Here is a 22,780-nt window from a genome sequence, read left to right on the forward strand (position 1 = left end):
ATTTTTAAAAAACAGAAAGACCTAAAACCTCAACAACAAAAAATTGCACCCCAACTCAATATGTTTTTTTTGTTTTTTGGAATGTCTCTCTCTCTAAGAAGTATGAACGTAATTGAAAGTTTATTTAATATTCAAATTTTTGTCTTCAAATGAAAGCTTCTTAACAGTCAAAAGGGTGATGAAAACAGATTTTTGCTAAGCAGATATTAACCTCTCTATGGTTGGATAGAAAAAAGCGATATACTGTGCCTAGCAGATTGCAGATTCAGTTACATTCTTATTGGTTAAAGAACTGCAAAACTTTTTGTTTCGGAGAGAGTGTGTGCCTTTTTAATGTTTGTGGCACATCTATACTTATACAGTGAATCAGAGAGTACATGTGTTATATTTAATTTCAGAATCAGTCTTATAGTTGGATGATTTGGAAAAGGAGGATTGATGACCCAGCATCATCAAGCATATTTGATGGAAAATGGAATGTCTTGCTGTTTCAAAAGTAATCAGTTTATATTTTTAATTGCTAGATTTTGACATTAAAAAAGAACCTACCACCGACAACAAAAAAATTGTTCTATTGATCTGAAGAACATTTCATATTATTTTAATTCCAAATGATTTGCACTTGTAACAAGTTTGAACCTACCTGGTATCTATTTTGAGCTCAAGTTAGTTTGAAATAACTATGCAGAGAATAGCACAGCAACCAGCTCTATTTAGGAGGGTGCTTTTGAATATATAAAGTGCTTGGTTTTCCTGAGGTATACAAATAAAATCTTTTATGCTCTAACTCTAAAATGATATATGATTATTGTAAATTAACTGTTCTATTTTTCATATTTTTATACTCAACTTTCATTATAGTATTGCTTTAGCTACAATACAAGACTACCTCTGATTAGTCTTTCACCTGAGCTCTCAATATATTGAAACCTGTTATTAACTTCTCTTTAAAAATCAAAAGTCGGCTCATAGATGAAGAGGTTGCAGTACAGCTAAATTACTGATTTTTATTTTTAATATTTCTTTTACCTCCCAGAACAAAATGATGTATACATATTTAATTTTATTTTCTTTGTTTATGAATGTTGGGCAAATACGCAGAGATAAGTATGCACAGATTTCTTAGAGTAATTAATTAGAAAAGAAATCACACTGATTTAAATTTGAAATGCATATGCATATACTACTGTAGCTAAACTTGCCATTGTTTACTGGTCATGATTGGCTTCTCCAGGGTCTGTGTGATATTTTGTAGTTTAATTATTTTGTTTAAAGGTTCTTACTCAAATGAGAGAGAGATTATATTTGCATATTGTTTAGAAAAAGAGAGGGGGGGGAATTCCTTGATCTCTCAGTAAATATTTCCCCTAAACTTTCATATTACTGTTTTGATTGTTCATCAAATTCTCAATACAATTTCACCAAATGTCTAAGAAAAATAACAGGTATCAAGGAATCTAATGCCCTCTTTCTCTGCTGCCAGAAATCCCTGAAGCAGAAATGCTAGATATATAATAAACAGTTGGTTTAGAAAATAAAGAGCCAACTCCAGAATAGTGTTGGGAATGCAAAGATACTGATGAGTCACCAGCACAAGTCCAGAGCTGCTATTCTCCTCTGGCTACAGATTTCCGCAAAAATGTTCATGAACACTGTCTGCTGTGTGCAGGTAGAACCTTTAAGCACTTGATGCGATTCACAGTGAATTTACATCTCACCATAATACTGGTACCAAATTAGTGGATGATGCAGAAAGTAGGAGATGTAATATATTTTTATTTTTAACAAAGCATTTGATAGTGTTTCTCAAAATAGTAAGTTAAAAAGTAAATACACATTTCATTGGAAAAGAATATTAATGTGTACAAAAAAACTAGCAAAAAGACAATGATGTCAGGACAATGACAGCCAGCAGTGTATGAAAGGTACATAGAATGGTACCACTAGAGATTGGATTTGATCCAGTTTTAATTTCTTTATTCATAAGACTGAAAAGGGAGCACATGAATTATATTTACCTATGATTTTAAAGTGAGTAAATGTTTCAAATCCACATGCAATCAGTGAATAATACCAAGGGCCATATGTCATTTAAAAACATGAAGAGAAAGAAACAAAATGAGATTTAATTTGAACAATGTAAGGTAATATATCTGAGATAAACCCAGAAATGGGTAAAGTTGTAGAAGACCAAAGGGTGAGAGTTTATGACAAGAAGCAAGGCTTTTCAATATTATTATGGCTACAGAAAGGGTCAGAAAAATTTTGTGCTACATCTGCAGTGTGATCATTTTGCAATTACAGGGTAATACTCCCTTCTTATACATGCTTGGGGTATGCATTCATTTCTGGGCACAAGTTTACTAGAAACATATTGCCAAATTGAGGGAAGTTAAGAGGAGAGCAATAAAAATGATGAGGTCTCGAGGAATTTTCTTTTATGAGGAAAAATGTATACATCTTGGTTAAGTTATGATTGACCACACAGGGCAGTTGGGAAGAAATGTGATGAAGTGTACAAATGTATGAAGAGGTAGTAAAACCAAGAAAGTAGAGAGATTTTTAGCCAAAATAGGGAAAAGTTAGAACAAATTTATGCTGAATAGCAGGGAAAATGTTCCTAACAGAAATGGATTAGGCTACGGAAGTCTCCCAGTGGAAATGGTGGTAGTGCCATCACTACAGACTAGATTGGATAAAGCATTTGAAAATTTATTATAGTGAACAATCCTTCCTTGGCAGGGAGATGGATGCCAAAAACACTTGGGTGCTGTAAAAACCTGGTTGGTGACTCAGTAAACAACACTTTTCCGTTTGAATTGGCTCCAAACTAGTGTCTCTGAATGGTCCTACATGATGCTATACAGCTGGAAGTATTGTTACAGGTGACATTTAAAATCCAGGTCTTCGTCACTAGGGATCATTAAAAATCCCAAGAAACTTAAAAAACAAAACAAAACCCAAGAGTAGAACCGTTACTTCCAACTCAGGTAATTGCATTCTACCTACCTAATATTCCCTTTGCAGTTTCTGGGTATGAAATTCTGTGCATCTCTAGTATAGTTTGGTTGTTGTCTTTCATCATGCAAAGTGGCTACGTTTCAGTGGTGTATGAAATAAGCAATCTGTTATCTGTAAAGCCCTTTAAAGACTCTGTGGGAACTAAGGTGGTCTATAAGTGTAAGATAGTATTAATATAGAATTACATGCACTTGGTTCTGTCACCCTGAAAGTAATTGCTATAATATAACCTGTTCTTTAGAAGTCACAAACATCCATAGAGTTATAACTTCCTGTATATGATTAGCTGTTCCAGTTAACATAAGGAATGTTTTATGATAGAATTAATGTTTTAGCAGACAAAAGACAAAGTTTGAGAAGTTTTAAGCACCTGCAACTCCCAACTAATTAAATAGATTACTACATACTGTCCCTGAGTAACATAAATAAAAAGAGCTCATGGAACCTAATTATTTTTTATTTGGATTCTGAAAACTGTGTGTGTATGTATTATGCATAATGTAAATATTCATTAAAGCATTCTTGAAAAACTGATTATGCTGGAAGAATTACATATGGTTCGTACAGATAGTAAAATTGAATCTTTTGATACAGATTTAAAATAGAGCAGCCATTGACAATGTGGAATCAGAAAGTAAAAACATTTCCTTCAGCTTTATGCTTTGGAAAAGTTTTAAACATTAAATAAAAAGGATATATCAGACTCCAAAAAAGGTAACTGGGGGGAAAATCATGCCAATTGTTGCCTCTGCTAAGAGGTATGACATCTCTTAAATATTTTTAAGACACTCTCAAGTGCAATAATTTTACTCTCAAGAGGTTTGAATTTTTCCATAGCAGAATATACATATTTTATCAGAGCATGGTGGATGGTTAAAATGGCAGCATGGTTCAAGAGAGGTGTTTGTCTCATGACTTTCACTACACCTGCTCTGCATCCACTGGGACTCCCCCACATTAAGGGAATTCCAGGATACAACCAAATTCCATTCCTGTAGTGCCAGGAACACTGACAGGAACACTGCTGTGAATTCCGGTCCTTTCTGTTTTCTTCCTCTTCCATGCAACAAACTAATTGGTTTACTCTGCTATACATACCACATACCATTTGCTTCATTTTGTGTATTTCCCCCTCCCCCTTGATACTACTTTTATCTCCCCATGTTCTTTTCTTCTTCATACCAGTTTGGCAGTAGTCTAGTGCGTGTTTAATTTCTAGTTAGTTATTTCAGAGTAATTTGTTGATAAGTTTAAAACAACCAACCAACAAACAAAAGTTGGCACGTGTGCCCAGTAAATATTTGTGTGTGTATGTGTAGATTTTGTATATATAACTCAGAGTATATATCAAACCAAATAGACCTAGTTCCATATTAGAATTCAGTATCAGGGATGAAAAGCACAGAAATTATTGCTCTAGAATTAGACAGAAAAGGTTGGTGGCCTTTTATTAGACCAATTTCTGTTGGAGAGAGAGACAAAATAATATCCTAGAACCAACAGTGCTACAACGACACAGCATGCTCTAGAATTAATATATGGAGATATACCTATCTCATAGAGCTGGAAGGGACCCTGAAAGGTCATCAAGTCCAGTCCTCTGCTTTCACTAGCAGGACTAAGTACTGATTTTGTCCCGGATCCTTAAGTGGCCCCCTGAAGAATTGAACTCACAGCCCTGGGTTTAGCAGGCCAATGCTCAAACCACTGAGCTATCCGTCCCCCTGAAAAGTAACATCAGGACTCCAGAAAGACACATTTTTAAGATCTTGGTAAGTAGTTTATCACCTGACCAGGGACTTGAACCCTGGACCGGCAGATTAGAAGTCTGAGGCTCTACGAACTGAGCTAGCCAGGTTCAAATTTGTATGTAGTGGAAAAGCCAAATGTTCAAGTTAAAATATATTTAATTTCAAAATTGTTTTCATGCTCTCAGTCTGCTAGTGAATGCTGCTGCTGCTTATTTATTATTGGAAATACATTTTGTGGACTAGATGAGATGGCCAATGTGAGTCACATGGGGATCAAAGGTTTTCATTAGGCAGCCAGTTACTGGTGGGCTAAAATTTTCTTATATGCTGCCTGTTTAAACTGTGAGAAATGAGTCAAAATTCAGTTTCCTAGTGTCCACATCAACCACAAAGATTACTGAACTGGTGTTTAATATCTCGTTCTGAGTTAGTATTTCCCATCTTTAAAGAACTTTCCAAAAATTTAAAATCACAAGATTCCTGTGAAGTAAGTTAGTACTACCCTCAGACAAGGAAACTGAGACAAAGAGGGAAGGGAAATGACTTCCCCAGATATATGAATAAAGTTGGAGACAGAGCCTTCAGTGTTTCTGTCCTTCTAGTTCTATGCTCAGACCACATCTTTCCCTAAAGGGTTGAATAAACATTTTACTCTCTCACACCTACAACTGATCAGTTTAGGTCAGGACAGAGGCATACTGGAGAGGTGGTATGAGAGGAACTTTGCATTGCTATTCTCTGTGTTCTGTAGCTAAATGCAGGATTTCCATCTCTCGCTTTATCATCCTGGCAAATTTCCCAAACATTACATTTATTGTCATTTTAATTAATATTTTTGTTAATTTTCACACTCATTTTGAATGTTTTTTCCCCCTTTGACATTGTAATCAGACATTTGTGACATTATTAGAGTAATTTTTTTGGATCCTCTTTGTTTAATATATTTGAGAGCTAGGTGGCAAAGAAGGTATTTCACATGCAGAGACTTACATCTCTCAGATATCACAAATTAAAATGGGATTGCTATTCAAGTTTAAATGTTATTCAACATTTGCCAGTTGCCACACAAAAAAACAATCCCCATTGGTTCCAATATTGCAAAACTAACTTCTGAATAGTAGAGTGGCGACTTTTGGAAGAGCAGGGGTATGGCAGGTCAGTACTGAACTGCACTGAAAGATCTGTGTAAGGTTTGGAGAACATGCAAAAGCACCCACAAGTGCTACAATGTGTTTGGCCCTCATCAGAAATAACACTTCTTTTGATAGTGTTCTGCAGTGCCAACTCTAAGTTCACTTGCATTTTATTGCTCCAAGGTTTAATTTTGGCCTCTGGAGTCTCAAAAATTCCAGTTGTCTAGGAGCATATTTCTGTCCTTAAGGCATATGCCACTGACTGGCATTGAATTTCTGTTTTTAAAAAAATGAAAAAGGGAACCCCTCCCCACACACACACAGAAACACTCTTTCTGTAGAGTCTAAAATCCTAGATCAAATACAATAGCATAGAATATTGCATCTCATTTACAACTTTACTTTTATTGCTCCCACCCACCCTTTTTTTGTTATTTTTTTGTTTTTTGCCATGCAGTCATTTGCTATCATGCTTTCATGCTCCAGATAGTAAGTCTAGCCTATTATTTACTTGACAAGTGGCTACATCTGGCAGCCGTCCTCCTCTTCTTCCCTCTCTTCCTCCAGAGACAGAGTATGTCACCCCTGTGAGAAGACTAGTTGCCATTGGCCTAAAGCCTAGGGTCATGAATTAATTTAAAACTGTTGATATTTGATTACCTTGATGATCAAATAATTTGCTCTTCCTAATAAATTGCAAAAGTAAAAAAGTGAGACAAGGTTAAAAGTTACAACCATCTAATAATGACCATTTAAAATTTTCATGTTGTAAATAGCTATAGAATCTTTGTTTCACTGCAATCTAATTAAATGCTGTTCGGTAAAACACAATAGTAAATATTTTAGCTTCAAGGCAAAGCCTAATGTGAGAAATGAAAATTTTACTAATTGAGAATTTTTTTTTCATTATGAAGTATCTTTTTTTGTGTGCTAGATGGCTGTGATAATTTCACCTGTTTCATTACAAATGGTTTTGCTCTATTCAGCAATTACAGCAAATAGCAATCATAACACAAAACTTCAAACTACTTTGAAAGAAAGTAATGCATTTTATGGTTGCAGTAGTCCGCTCTAGAAACAATGTTGCCAGATGATATTTGAAACAGAATATTGTACCAGAAGAAAGTCCATGTTGAGGTCAATATGGGCCTGATCCAAAACCCAATGGGATCAGTAGAAGTCCTCCTGTTGACTTGGGTGAGCTTGGGAAAGGCGTCCAAATCGCTCGGTGAGGCAAAATAAAGCTTAATTCTGCCATCAAATATATATTTTCAACTTGTAGCAATGGTACTGAGCACTTTATGTTTGTATCTGAGTTCAGAATTGGCCCTGTACGGTTTAGTGTGAGTGGATGCTATGAAAATCTCTCTCTAATCAGTTTACAGAGATTTAAAGCATTGTTGTCTATACTGGGCAAAATTATGCCTCCATCTGTAATGGAGAGATGCTAGAAGGACAGGAGGGTATGAGGAACCCTATCTTTCCCTTACATGCCTGTGTGCGGGAGGCAAATTGCACACCAAAGACGTTGAGGGTGCCTCTGATGCTGCTAGGATCAGTGCTAGTGGCCTAATGATGAGGTGGCTGGATGCATTATACCTAGAGACCTTTTTGTTCTGTGACACAATGTGACAAAGTTCCAGGGCAACAATCCTTAAATTCCATTGACAATGTTAATTTATTCTTTTGTTTCCTTCCTAGCCTCCAGCTCCCAATCAAAGTCTCACAACTCTGGCTCATAATTGAAAATACTCATTTGATGTAAATTTTGTCAATAATTATTTTCAAGGATTTTATTTTTCACTGTGCTTTCCAGAGGGGCCAGCTTTACTCCATCGCCTTGTCTCCTGGGCTGTTATCCAGGAAGCCTAGCTCAAAACCTCCTTCCCCACCACCATCTGCACTAGGGAAAGTGGGGTGCTTCTAGCTAGCTTCAACAATGCATCTCCCGGGCTCCTCAGACCATTTGTGCTGCTCTATTCTTTAGGAACCACAGCTCATTAGCTGATCTGTGGCTGCAAACTAGACTTCAGTTCAGAGCCCCCAAAACCCTGCTACTTGTTGCCATAGAACAGTGCAGAGAGCATTCTCTGGAGTCCAATCATCTCCCTCTTGTGTGGAAAGCCGGAGAGCAAGAAGTAGCTGAAGCTAGATTCTTGTAGATCTGAAAGACACAGAAACAAAATGTTGGGCAGCAGGCTGTAGTGAAATAGCAAATTCATGGCAAAAATGCTGAATTCCCTGGCACCTTGGAAAAACATCAAATTCCATGGCCATGGACAGAGGCAGATTAAGGTTTCCTGGGGCCCTGGGCCAGAGCAACTAAGAACTGAATTCATTGGCTGTGCAGTTGCAAAATATACAGGGCCCTGATTCAGTCTCTGGAAAGCATAATGCTTCCTGAATATTTGGGGAAGTAGTCTGAGAAGCCCCCTTCTGTGATACAGATGTATGAAAGGTGTATAATAGAATCATAGAAGATTAGGATTGGAAGAGACCTCAGAGGTCATCTAGTCCAACCCCCTGCTGAAAGCAGGACCAACCCAAACTAAATCATCCCAGCCAGGGCTCTGTCAAGCCGGGCCTTAAAAACCTCTAAAGATGGAGATTCCACCACCTCCCTAGGTAACCCATTCCAGTGCATCACCACCCTCCTAGTGAAATAGTTTTGCCTAATATCCAACCTAGACCTTCCCCACTGCAACTTGAGACCATTGCTCCTTGTTCTATCATCTGCAACCACTGACAACAGCCAAACTCCACCCTCTTTGGAACCCCCCTTCAGGTAGTTGAGGGCTGCTATCAAATCCCCCCTCACTCTTCTCTTCTGCAGACTAAATAAGCCCAGTTCCCTCAGCCTCTCCTCATAAGTCATGTGCCCCAGCCCCCTGATCATTTTCGTTGCCCTCCGCTGGATTCTCTCCAATTTGTCCACATCATTTCTATAGTGGGGGACCGAAAACTGGATGCAATACTCCAGTTGTGGCCTCACTAGTGCCGAATAGAGGAGAATAATCACTTCCCTCGATCTGCTGGCAATGCCCCTACTAATGCAACCCAATATGCCATTAGCCGTCTTGGCAACAAGGGCACACTATTGACTCATATCCAGCTTCTCGTCCACTGTAATCCTGAGATCCTTTTCTGCAGAACTGCTGCTTAGCCAGTTGCTCCCCAGCCTATAGCAGTGCATGGGTTTCTTCCATCCTAAGTGCAGGATCCTGAACTTGTCCTTGCTGAACCTCATCAGATTTCTTTTGGCCCAATCCTCCCATTTGTCTAGGTCACTCTGGACCCTATCCCTACACTCCAATGTATCTACCTCCACCCCCAGCTTAGTGTCATCCATGAACTTGCTGAGGGTGCAGAACTCATCCCTCTCTTTTTCCATTCTGGAACCCAATCCACTAGGGACCGAAGGACCCAGTCTGAGTCTGTGAAAATGGCTACCTCCTGAATGGTGGGGACATTTTCCAGTGCTACTGCTATAGCCACAATTTCAGCTGCTTGGGCAGAATATGGTGTACACTCTCCCCTCAGCACCTCGCCCGTAGGCACTTTTACAGCAGCGAAGCCCACATGCGGATGGCCATTTTCGTGAAAACAAGAGCCGTCCACAAACCAAACAACATCTGCTATTCCCAGCATCTCACTGAGCATGGCCCCTCCCTCGAAGAGTGACGGCTCCCGAGACAGTGGCTCAGGTAATGGGCATTCGTGTTCTTCCCTCTCTATCAGGAGGCCGTAAGGTATTGGGGACAGTAGTGGGTTTTTTTTCCATATCTACATTTTTGTTTAACAAAGCAAGGGTCCATTTTGCCAATCGAGGGCTAGATACATGGCCATTGTTGATTTTACCAGTGAGTACATACTTCACTGGGGAGTGGGTTGTTTTTAGTAACACAGGGGACAAACCCACCAGGTATTCCCAATGCTGTAGTTCCCAGATGAGTGCCAAGACCTCCTTTTCACATGGGGTGAATCCCTTGTCTATCTCACTCAGGGTCTTGGAGGCATAAGCTACAGGTTGGAGACCTGTCCCATGGTTCTGGCTTAGCACTGCTCCCATTCCCTTGTCTGTAGTTGCTAGTTGTAATACAAATGGTTCTCCTACCTGGGGATATGATAGGACTGGGGCTTGGGCCAAGGCGTGTTTTAACTGGACCACGGCTTCCTGCTGCTGTGGGCCCCAGGTCCATTCTGTCCCTTTCTTTAACAATTCATGCAGCGGGGCTGCTTTTTCTGAAAACCCTTCTATAAAATCTCAGGAAAAGTTAACCATGCCAAGGAAGGATCTCAGAGTGGTTATGTCTGTCAGGGCTCGGAGTTTGAGAATCAACTCAACCCTCTGTTGATCAGGAGAGCACCCTTCTTGTCCCAGGGTTGCCCCAAGATAGTGTACCTGCTGGGAGCACAGTTCTTTGGGCTTACTTTAAACCCTGTTTCCTGGCTTTTTTGCAGCACTCTGTACTACACCTTTACATTTTCCTCCTGAATATGCGTACAGACCAGGACATTGTCCACATAAAAAAATCACACTATCCCTTTCAGGCATTCCCTCCCACATTTTTGCTACATAGGCATGGCAGATAACAGGTACGTTATTCCATCCCATGGGGACCCAGGCAAAACACAACTGTTTTTCCTGAAAGGTGAAAGCAGATTTATAGTAGCTGTCCTGGTGTAAGGGGATAGCAAAGAAAGCATTAGCCAAATCTAAAACTGAAAACCACTGGGCCCCTCCTACAATGGAAGCCATTAACTCCTGATATTTAGCCACTATGGGGGCCATAGGTGGAGTCACCCGGTTAAGGGGGCGAAAATCCACTACAAGCTTCCATGTTTTGCCATCACTCTTAAGGACTGGCCATGGGGCAGCTGGGCTGTTCCACTAAAACTCCTTGGCTTAAAAGCCCATCAGTTGTTTCCTTTAGGCTGGCTTCTGCCTCCTTTAGATATTGATACTGCTTCTGGGGTGGAGGATCAGGGCCTGTGACTAGGATTTCTGCATCAATTTTACCACATTCTATTTTATTCTTGGCTCACACCTCCCGGTATTTCTCTGCAATTGCCAAAACTGCTGGGGGTCAAGGAGACCATTCCAGTTCCTCAGATGACTTAAGGGTTGCTATTCGATAGCTGGCTGAAATCTCCACAGGCTCCCATGGGGTGCCAGGAGGCATTTCCCACAAAACCCTGTTAGCACAATCACCCAGCACTCTCAATTCCCTCAGAGCATCTATTCCTAGAATACCTTCTCCCCCCCAAATCCATCAAGCCAAATTGCCCTTGGCTCTTCTTTGTCTCCACACTATATGGGATTTTTTTTTACAGAAGGGGACGATGCTTTGTGCCTCATTAAATCCCTGCAAGGTTTTGACTCCAGTCGGAGGTCCAAACAGGTGCTTATTTTGGGTACTAATTAGGGAGTAGGTGGCACCTGTGTCCACTAGTAAATTCTCTTCAAACACCCCTCCTGCAAACTTCACATAAACCGTGAACCTCCCCCACTCATCAGTGTTTAAGTGTGCCACAATTGGGGGATCCTGGGGCACTCAGCCTCCCTATAGGGCAGCAATCGGTGGTGCACTGGCGCTTTTTCCTCGATGCTCGGCCAGTTCATGTTCTGCCAATTTCGCTAGAAGTTCAACAGTAGACAGCCGGTCTATCATTTCCTTTTGCTCATATTTTAAAAGTCACTTCCAAATTTCCCCATGCCAGGGGTCGGGGGTTCTGCCTCGACCCTTATGGGGTCTGTCTCCATTTTCTTTTCCCTGCATGCTTCTTGGAGGGGCTATAGCAGCCACCTTATCAGGTTTCCTTTTAGGAGGGTGCATATCCTTTTGGACCTCATAGGTTTGCTTTGCTCTATCCTCAATATCTCTTGTTCGAACTGCTGCCAGAGCCATACCCACTAAGGCCATACAAATTAAAGGGAGAAATCCTTGGATTAAAGCTTGTTTGAAAGGGAGGGTTGCAAAGTCTGGGTTAATGACATTTGTCAGCCCAGAATGTCTCCATGCCAATTTCTTTCTGGCTACATAACTTTCTACTCTCTTCCCTGCCTGTTGTTTCTCCTGGCGAAATATATCTGTGGGGCTTTCTCACAGGAAGAGGGTGTGTATTACTTCCCTCTGCACATTTATATGCTACTCTATATCATCTGCTCCGGGGGAGTCCTCTGGATATCATAAGAGAGCCCTGCAAAATCCTCGGGGGACATACACTCCCTGCATATAGCTGCCACATCCACTGGAGTGAATCCAGCCATGCCAGATACTCTTACCATCCACCCCAAGGCTGTGTTCCTATTCAGCGGGCCAACTGATTTCCCTACTGCCCTAACCTGGTCAGGGGTAAAGCGTCTAGTCTCCACCTGCTCCTCTGTTCTTCCCTGAACTCCCTGAGGTCCCATTTTTGTGACTATGGGGGCCATTGGAGGAGACCTTTGCAGCTCTTCCAGTGATTCCCGTAGGGGACTATATGGAGATTGCCCGATGGGATCCAGGGTGAACTCACCAGGGTCCGTCAGCTCATAATTGCAATAAGGGGGGGATACATTGGGATCCTCCTCTGATTCTATGTCTTCCTCCCAGCTACAATTCCCTCTGATTGCTGCCACGATCCCCCTTTGCTCTCCTAACTGAGCCTTGAGGGCACAAATCTGTCTCCGGCATTTCCCGTGATCTGCCTGTGTTCTGCTTTGTGAATCCTTCAAAAGGGCTCTGACTGCAGCTTTGCTCTCCGTGGTCTGCTGTTTGAACTCAGACACTTCCCCCTGCAACTTACTACTGACCCACTCACTGTCACATACCTGCTTCTGCATTCCTACAATCTGTGTTGCTTGTGTCAGAGACATAGCTCTGAGAGCATCAGATTCTGCCTTCAAATTAATCACTTCACTTTATATTTCAGCTCTGATTCTTTCCAATTCCTACACCTGGTCATTTAACCAATCTATCTCCTGATCCAGTGTTGTCGCAACCATCCACAATCCCCGCAAAGCAGCCTTTTTCTTTGCCCTAACATTCGGAGCTTCCCACGTTCCTGCACTAACCCAGATATCCCATTGCTTGTGGAGCTGCAGGAAGACTCTGGGGCCAGTGAAGGCACCGGGCTTCCGGGGTCCATTACCCCCATACTCTTGTACAACATCTGTCAAGCTGTTTCCCCATCATCTTCAACTGTTCATTCTTTCCAGTTGTTTCCCTGTCTCTGGACATAATTTTTGCACTTGAGCAGGCAATCAGCCTGAGTTCTGAGTCCCAGTAACAGAATGTATCTGTAGATTAACTCATGAACTGCGACACGGAAACTTGTAGGGAGTGATCCCACCCTGCCATCTTTTACCTCCTATTGCAATGGACAAACTATAAACTGTACCATCCGTCTCCTTCCTCTCTACCACTCCTCACTGGGGCCTCCAAATTCTGTTACCCGGGGTTCTTTCAACCCAAAGCTCTCAGTAACTTTTACTCTGTTCGAGGTGGTGTCAGGAAATAAATCAGGGGAGACATGGCCGTCCAACTGATAGATGGCTGGCACAAAGAGGACAACACAAGAGTGCTTTCACTTAAAGCTAAACTTTACTTAGTCTCAAGCACTTACACACGTCCGCAACAGGTTAGTAAAACACCCCCAAGCCTTGATAATTACCAAAGCTGAGTGTGGCTCTTGAGTGACACAGCAGCAGGCTTCCGGTGGCCAAATCTTCCATCTGTCAGTGGGGATCACAAGATGTATCCAAAGGGAGAGTCCAAAAGAGTCCAACTACCTCAAACTTTCCCCCCTTATTTATACATTAGTAATAGAATGACAAGTCCCTTAAAGAAAACTTGTTAAGTAAGCAATTTCAATGGTCAAGCAAGAGGTTCCTTCTGATTACTGATTAACCAGGTGTGGGTTTTTCCAGAGGTTGCAGTCTTGAGGCCCCAATAGACATTGCTGGGGCACATCCTGCTCTTCTAAAATGCATGCATCAGCAACTTCAACACAATTCTTATCAGGAAGAACGTGGGGTCAAGCTGCCCTTTTTGTGGCACCCAAAACCCCTTCTCCTCCTGCCTTGGTCAAGCTGCATGGCCACTTTACAGCCTGATGACTTGGCTGCTTTTACCAATAAGCCATAGTGGTTTCAGGCACTTTACTGGTTTGCCAAAATCTCCCTGTACAATAGTCCATTGATCCATTCCATACTTTTTTAACTTGCTGGCAAGAATACTGTGGGATACCATATAAAAAGCTTTGCTAAAGTCGAGATATATCACATCCACCACTTTCCCCATTTTCACAGCCAGTTATCTCATCATAGAAAGCAATCAGGTTGGTCAGGCATGACTTGCCCTTGGTGAATCCATGTTGACTGTTCCTAATCACCTTCCTCTCCTCCAAGTGCTTCAAAATAGATCCTTTGAGGATTTGCTTCATGATTTTTCCAGGGACTGAGGTGATTTTCCCCCAGATTCACCTCCTTCCCTTTTTTAAAAGATGGGCACTATATTTGCCTTTTTCCAATTGTCCGGGACCTTCTTCGATCACCACAAGTTTTCAAAGATGGTCAGTGTGTAGCCAGTGATACTCTCAAGAAAGGCACTTGCAGGCCTCCTGGAAAGCCAACTGTCCATTCAGTATTCAAACTTGATTAAAGGAAGTGTGGGAAAGGGGGAGGAGGAAATAGAGTTTCCTCCAGAACTCAATGCAGAGAGCCTACTCCCCTCCTTTGCTTGGCAAAAAAGCACTTTTTTTCACCTTCCCCTCTTATTTGGTTGGTGCAGCAAGAGCCCTCGCTCCTGTTTCAAAGTACTTTAACCACTTCATTCACCCATGCATACCTATGGAGTGGTGCACCTTCTTCTGGTCTCCAGTCAGCTCAACTTCACAGAAGGTATAACTGATCTCCATATTCATACTTCTCTATGTTCAGAACATACTGCTGTTTGGACACTAAGCAGAATTGACAAATTAATAAAGTCTTCACTATGGTGGCTGGGCTTATGCTGGTTTCTTACTCATAACAGCAGCCGAGACTCAGTCTAGTGCAGGATACTTGAGGTGTATAGAGGCAGCAGTTCTACCAGGTGGGCCAAAAGAGAATCTGCTTATCTTGTTTTAGCTGGAAATTGCATATTGTACATAACTTGTGAATGTATATTATATAAATAACTAAAAGTATGATTTAATATTTGACTATATAGAACTTAGTAATACATTCTGATGTTCCCCTTTTCACTATATGTATTTTTTACAACCAAAATCACTGCCATTCCATTTCCTGAAAATGCATTAAGAACATTTATAATGCAAACTGTTACCCATCCAATATTTCAAACAGAAGCCACTGCTTTTTGTTATCTAAATGCATTGAGATGACTTTAAAAATAAAATATCTAGCACTTAATTGCAGATGCAGAGTTTTAAATACCCCATTCATTATTATTACTACCACTTGCTTGAATAAAATTCTACCAATACCTTAAATTTGTAGGTAAACAAAGAAACAACACTTCAGCTTACAAATGCCAGTATAAAGCATGTTTAAACTATGCTGTCAGGAGGCAATTAAAATGCATACTGGTTATTCATAATTATTTGGTAACATCAGTATATAATACTGCTTTATGTTAAGATTTTTCCTATTCCAGATGGGCACTCCATATTTTAGAAAAAGAGTGGTTTCTTGGTAGTTATTACTTGCTCAATTATTTTGTCCAGGAATGGGAACTTGGAGATCAGACAGTAACTGGGGAGATCATCAGGGGGAATCTAATGTTGTTTTGCTTGAGGATTGAGTGGATGGTTGTAATTTTCAAGGAGTTTGACAAGTGTGCTTTTCTGAAAGAGACATTTATAATTTACATTAGTAGGGGACGCAGCTGTTCTTCCCTGGCTTTCACCATCCAGGAGATGCATGGTCTTTTATAGGTAGTGGCTATAATATTTTTCAGAGCTTCTTGAACTCTGGAGAGTGTGGTGGAGTCAAACTCTGGGACATGGCAAGCTGGATTGTGCAGGCTGGTCATGAGTGAAGCTTTTTAATCCGTTAGTTCCTTTTACATCTAGGTGTGGGTTATTCCTCCCTCTCCTTCTCAAAGTGTTTCACAGAGGGAGATTCAGAGGGATGGACCAGGAAGTATGGGTTGATTAGCTGGCTCTCTATGTGTACTAGTTCTGCTGGATGTAATTCTGCTGCATTGGAGGCGTAAAAAGGCTGTAAGAAGTTTTTATGCTCTTGGTGGATGGATTTAGATTTTGTGTGTGTATGCACATGCACCACTGTGTACTAGTTGCATCTGCTTGGATTCATCTATGAACCACAGCGATCTTCTCAGTCACTGGTGTAGAACAGTTGGCTTGAGGCCAAAGTGCTGGTGGTAGGGGGCATCATGTGGTTGTACTTTTGTACCAACCTGTCAGCAACTTGGCTTTATAATTGGGTGTGTGTACTACTGGGATAATCCTGATGCTTATTTTTAAGCATTTTTTCTTATGTTTATTGATTTACATTTTCACAGCTGTGCAAAATTATGAGATCTACGTACAATTTCCACAGTTGTGGGAAATTATTGGAGGGATCAGACAAAGTTAAAAGCTCTATAACCATTAAAACATAAATTGACAACATTACATGTCAAAATATACAAAGTAAATATCCTTAAATCTAACCCTAATAATTTCTCAAGTAGCATTTTTCTTATTTTGCCTATTTGTACATTTTGATTACTATTGATGGAAATATTTTTGTCAGTTTGTGTGTATACAGCGAAATAGATATTTATGATAAAAATCTAATCCTTTCAAGCCTACATATATATCAGCTCCTGATGAACATAGTAACCTAAATTCCTATAAAAGAAACCAATTTACTACACCAAGTTCAACTTAAAAATATTATAAATTGTATATGGTCATAGCAAAACTGGATGTGCATTGTGCTACAGCGATGGAAGGGAAGGTTAATTTCACTAGTGTTGCTAGCTTGGTTGGAAAGTAGAATTCTCTTATACTGTTGAATTTTATACACCTCTGTGACAGGGCACCATCAGCAGTGCCCTGATCACTGTCAGGCCCAGCTGGAGGCAGTTAATTATGTTGGGGGGTTATGAGCACCTGGGTTGTAATCACTGGGCTAATGAGGTAATTGGGAGGATATAAGCAAGGGGTAGGTCTGAAGGGAAGCTCAGAGGGTGAGTCTGGGCTGAGGAGTGAAGTGACATAGACGTTTCTCCTTGCATTACACTGCTACTTTGTAAGAAAAGAATAATGCACACCTTGGTGAAAGGATAACAACCTGATGTGCATTTGTGAATGTGAGACCACGTCAACTGGCCAGGCAGTGGAGTATATCAGGTAGTACATAGGCACCAGCTGACTACCTCAGACTCCATTTTGAAGCAGTCTGAGGTTCTCTGTCATAAGTTTTAGTCTTTATTCCCCTCATGTAATGGCAATACTTCATTTGCTGTAAATGAATACAGTGTTGACTTATAAAAACGTCATGGCTATACTGTATAGTTTTATCATTCCCTGTCTCTTGTTATACTAGGAATTTCAATTCAACTCTCAAACTCAGTTCCCCTGTTGGTACCTTTTCACTGCTGACTGATCTGTATTTCTTCCACTGATGATACAAATGAGTTATTTAGGTGGCAATTATAAGTTTTCTTTCTACCAGTTCTCAGACTTACACCTTATCATATAAAAGGAATACTCTGTTTTACTGTGGGGGGAGGTAAGAAAAACAGTGATGCAGCTGTCTTGACATGTGAAGGAAAAAAATCCATGCTAGAAGCTTGAAATCAGTTGAACACATTTTTCTGGGTGCTATGAATTAAAGAGAGAAGAAATTACACTAAAAATTTAACTGAAGGGTTTAAAATAAGAGGTTCGTTCTCATAGATTGGAATAATTTTGGAGATTTTTCCAAAACATTCTAGATAGAAGTTCAAGCTTCCAAGAGACGGATATTCATTTTTGGAATTTCTGTATTCTTATTTTGCTTAATGTAAACTCTTAAATCTGTCAAGTTCTAAATTATTTGTCATATAAGATATATATTTTTAAATAACAATTGTTTGGAGGAATTTGTGTTAAAGGGTGTGAAACTGGCACTTTATTGTTGAGTCTCTTTTTCCTGTAAAGGAAAACACCATCCCTTTCGCTCATCCATCAGGAAGCATATCTGGTTAAAAAGTCCTTCTCACCATAAATAAATTGTGACATAGTTTCAAATAGCTTTCATTTCTTTGCTTTTTCTGACTTTCTTGCTGGCCGTAACCATCATGCTGAAAAGTGAAAAAGTATGGGAAAACAGAGACACTAAACCAATTTCTATCCTGCTTTAATAATAGTTTTTGAAATTGGAAAGAATGTATTATTAATGCTAGTTGCAACTCCACAGTTAAGGCAGAGTTGTGTTTTGCACTTAACTTTGAACTCAGGCAACCTCTTGGTCACGTATAAGAAATATCAGTATACCTTCCCAAAAAATAACTTTGAATTAAAAATGGATCCTTTAAGAAATTTGGTACTAGGTTTTAAACTTTTTGTTTTTTTGGTCTCACATGATGTTAGTAACAACAGAAGTAGACTATGCAAAGTTCTCATGTAGGTAAGATTTGAATACATTTGCTCGTGTGATTATAATTATGGGTCACTTTTGGCTGACTTTCTTTATAACTGAAAGTTTCTCCTTCAGCACAGACTAGCACGTAATCTTCTCTTTCAGAAAGTTACAAAGACTTGCCCTCTTCCAAAATTATTGCATTCTCCCATTGCTCTCAACTGAACTGAGGCTGCCCTTAGCAAAGATGGCCAACTGTCTCAAGTCACCTATTCACAGTGCTCTTCTCCTGATAGCATGGGGGGCACCACTGAGGGCAGTCTAGCTGTAGGCAGTGGCTGTTTTAAAAGAGTGGACAGTTTGTGATTTCTGTCCCATTGAGAATGGTAGGAGATGGTGGCCATTTTGAGAGTGCAATTCTTCATGTGTTTATCTAAAAAAGATTTTATTCTTTTCAGTTATGAAAAATAACAGCACCAGTGATCATACTCCCAAATTCATACATTCAACAGCTCTCCATTGAACCAGACTTACTTGACAGACAGAGATGGAGGGAAAGGGACAATGTGTGTGTGGGGGAGGTGCATGTGGGGGATGAGAGAGGGGTGTGCACACACATGCATATTTTGAGAGTTATATGAATCATAGAATATCAGGGTTGAAAGGGACCTTAGGAGGTCATCTAGTCCAGCCCCCGCTCAAAGCAGGACTAATCCTCAATGGAAGGAAGGAGGGAGATGGAAAACTGTTGTTTGCATCCAGTAGCTTGTAGAGGGTGCAGGAGGAATTTATGGAGATGGTTCATCCAGGTTGATGAGAAGGACAGAAGAAAGGGGAAAACTTTGCATACACTGGCTGGTTTGTGGTGCTGCAGAGTGGTGTGAAGCAGCCAGAGATTATTTGTGAATCTATCATAAAAGTGTGTGTGTGTGTGTGTGTGTATGTATGTATATAATTTTTGTTTCACGTTTTAAATTGATATTACATTAAAATAACTCATTAGAAATTTCATATGGTAATATTCACTTTGGATTTCTTGTTTAGTATGTGGAATTTTTAACTTTTGTTATAAAAACAAATACATTCCCAGGCAAAGCTATAAGGTAGAAATTAAATTTGAGATATGTATCAGTAATTTAAGGATAAAATACATTACAGGGATATTGTAAACACTCTGAAGGTGACTTTTTGAAAAGTGTGTTTTTTAAAAATATTTTAAATTTAATCTGGGACTACAAATACTAAAATACCTTAATTATAATCATATGGCTATTACATGACATCACTACAGGATAGAGTTAAGATTGTTTAGGTGCTCTACTATGTATGGCCTTGCACTTTAATAGGCTTGGATTTCTTTTCAACTTAACTTTCTGATTTTCCTAAGTTTATAAATCTTGGTTTGAGGATAACTGCTCCCCTGTGATGTATTTTACCTTATAATACTGCTAAAAACTCAGAGTACTGGTAGGTAAAGTCCCACAGGATGAAAATCTAAGGGAAAAGGAGTTCAGGAGGGCTTACACTTTGTCAGAAACCATATTAAAAGCAGAACAGCAAACGACCCCAATATGAAGAAAAGATAGAAAGAAATTGTAAGAGGCCAATATATGGCACTGACACAGTCCAACATGACATTCTTAAAGGCAAACTAGGGAAATGTGGCTCTTTAGCCACCAGAAAATCAAAAAGGAATTCTTCAATAACTGGAAACATGGATGAATTGTTAAGGAGTACAAAAGAATAGCACAAGCATGTAGTGAAAAAATCACAAAGGCTAATGAACAAAATAAGTTACACATAACAAGGGACACAGAAGGCAAGAAGAAGAGGTTTTATAAATTTGTTAGGAGCAAGAAAAAGATGAAGGGAAGTGTAGTGAGGAAGGAGAGCTAAAAACAGATGACATCAAGAAGGCTGAGGAGTTTAATGCCTGTTTTGCTTCAGTCTTCACTAAAAAGGTTAATGGTGACAGATACTTAACACAATTAATATTAACAACTGGGGGAAGAACCACAGGCCAAAATAGGGAGAACAGATTGAAGAATATTTATGTAAGTTAGATATATTTAAGTCAGCTGGGCCTTATGAAATTGCTTCAACTTGTTCCTTAAATTGTCCCTAGAACAGTGCTTCTCAAAGCCAGTCCGCCTCCTGTTCAGGGAAAGCCCCTGGCTGGTTTGTTTACCTGCCGCGTCCGCAGGTTCGGCCGATTGTGGCTCCCACTGGCCGCGGTTGGCCGCTCCGGGCCAATGGGGACTGCGGGAAGGGCGGCCAGCACATCCCTTGGCCCATGCCACTTCCCGCAGCCCCTATTGGCCTGGAGCAGCAAACCGTGGCCAGTAGGAGCCACGATCGCCGAACCTACAGACCTGGCTGGTAAACAAATCGGTCCAGACCACCAGGGGCTTTCCCTGAACAAGTGGCGGACTGGCTTTGAGAATGAATCTCGGAACCATTAATGATTATCTTTGAGAACTTATGGAGGATAGGTGAGGTCCCAGAAGACTGGAGAAGGACAAATATAGTGCCTATCTGTAAAAGGGAACAGAGAGGACCTGCAGAATTACAGACCAGCCTAACTTTGATAACTGGAAAGACACTGGAACAAATTATTAAACAACCAATTTGTAAAAACCTGGAGGACAATAAGGATATAAGGAACAGACAGCATGGATTTGTCAAGAACCAGTCATGCCAAAACAACCAAATTTGTTTCTTTGATAGGCTTATTGGCCTAATAGATAAGGGGGGAAGCTATAGATGTGATATATTTTTTATTTTAGTAAGACTTCTGACACAGTCCAACATGACATTCTTAAAGGCAAACTAGGGAAATGTGGCCAAGATTAAATTACTATAACCATACTCAGAGTAGTTATCAATGGTTTGCTGTCAAACTGGAAGAACGTATCTAGTGGGTCCTGCAGGGTCTGTCTTGAGTCCAATACTATTCAATATTTTCATTAATGAATTGGACAATGGAGTGGGAAAGAGGGCTTATAAAATTTGCAGATGACACCAAGATGAGAGGCGTTGCAAGCACTTTGGAGTACAGGATCAGAATTCAAAGTGTCCTTGACAAATTAGAGAATTTGTCTGAAATCAAATAGATGAAATTCAATAAAGACAAGTGTAAAATGCTACACTTAGGAAGGAAAGATCACATGTGCAAAAACAACCTGAGGAATAACTGTAGTTATGGGGAATGACAGTAGTACTGCTGAAAGGGATTTGGAATTTTGGTGGATCACAGACTGAATATGAGCCAACAGTGTGATGCAGTTGCAAAGAGGGAGAATATAATTCTGGGGTGTATTAACAGGAGTGTTTTATATAAGACACAGGAGGTATCAGTCTCTACCTGGCTCTGGTGAGGCCTCCGCTGGAATACTATGTCCAGTTCTAGTGTCACGTTTTAAGAAATATGAGGACAAATTGGAGAGAGTCCAGAGAAGACCAGCAAAAATGATAATAGGTTTAGGAAACCTGATGTTTGAGAAAAGGTTAAAAAAACTGGTCATGTTTAATTTTGAGAAAAGAAGCCTGCTAAGTCTTCAAATACATTAAGGGTTGTTATAAAGAGAGTGGTGATTGATTGTTCTCCATGTCCACCGAAGGCAGGACAAGAAGTAATGGGCTTAATTTGCAGCAAGGGAGATTTAGGTTAGATAGTATGAAAAGCTTTCCAGCTGGAAGGTTAGTTAAGCTCTGAAATTGGCTTCCAAAGGAGATTACAGAATCCCCATCATTGGAGAGTTTTAAAAACAGGTTGGACAAGTGTGTCAGGGATGCTCTGGGTATCTTGGTCCTGCTTCAATACAGGGGGCTGTAATTGATGACCTCTAGAGGTCCCTTCCAGCTCTACATTTCTATGATTCTATGTAGTCTCAGTCTTATCTCCATCTTAATATCGTTTTTGTATTGAAATGGAAACACAGAAATGGGAATGATTGAGGTACACCATATCCAGTTATCTTGAACTGTAAGGAAGCCTTTCTTCTGAGATATTTCCATTTTATCCTGGAAGGCAATCCCTATTCATTCCACTGGAAAAGGACAAAATTCCCACCAAGGTTTCCACCAATATGCCAGCCATCACTTTAACAGAGACTTCCCAAGATTCCCACTAAAAGAAGGAATCCCACACATTTGGCCAATTTCTATTATTTGCGCTCTCTGTTCTCCTATATTGACAATGGTCCTACGCCCTGCTCTTCCCCTCTGAGCTGCTTGGAGTCACTATCTTGATTGTTGTTGTGGTTGGGGTCAGCTGACACTTCCTCCTCCCAGCACCTGATGTGGACATACTACAT

At 40.3% G+C, this 22,780-nt stretch overlaps 1 protein-coding gene and 1 non-coding gene across 10 annotated transcripts in view; one reads left to right on the top strand and one right to left on the bottom strand.

Moving 5' to 3' along the window:
• The window catches only part of DMD (dystrophin), a 2,004,766-nt gene that overhangs the window by 1,315,597 nt on the left and 666,389 nt on the right, over positions 1 to 22,780 (top strand). The gene's annotated exons all lie outside the window — the stretch shown is intronic.
• On the bottom strand, positions 4,807 to 4,879 carry TRNAR-UCU (transfer RNA arginine (anticodon UCU)). Its single transcript has one exon. It is a non-coding gene; the product is annotated as a tRNA-Arg (tRNA).

This window comes from Malaclemys terrapin, chromosome 1 (genome assembly GCF_027887155.1).
Source record: "Malaclemys terrapin pileata isolate rMalTer1 chromosome 1, rMalTer1.hap1, whole genome shotgun sequence".
Classification (NCBI taxonomy): Eukaryota; Metazoa; Chordata; order Testudines; family Emydidae; genus Malaclemys; species Malaclemys terrapin.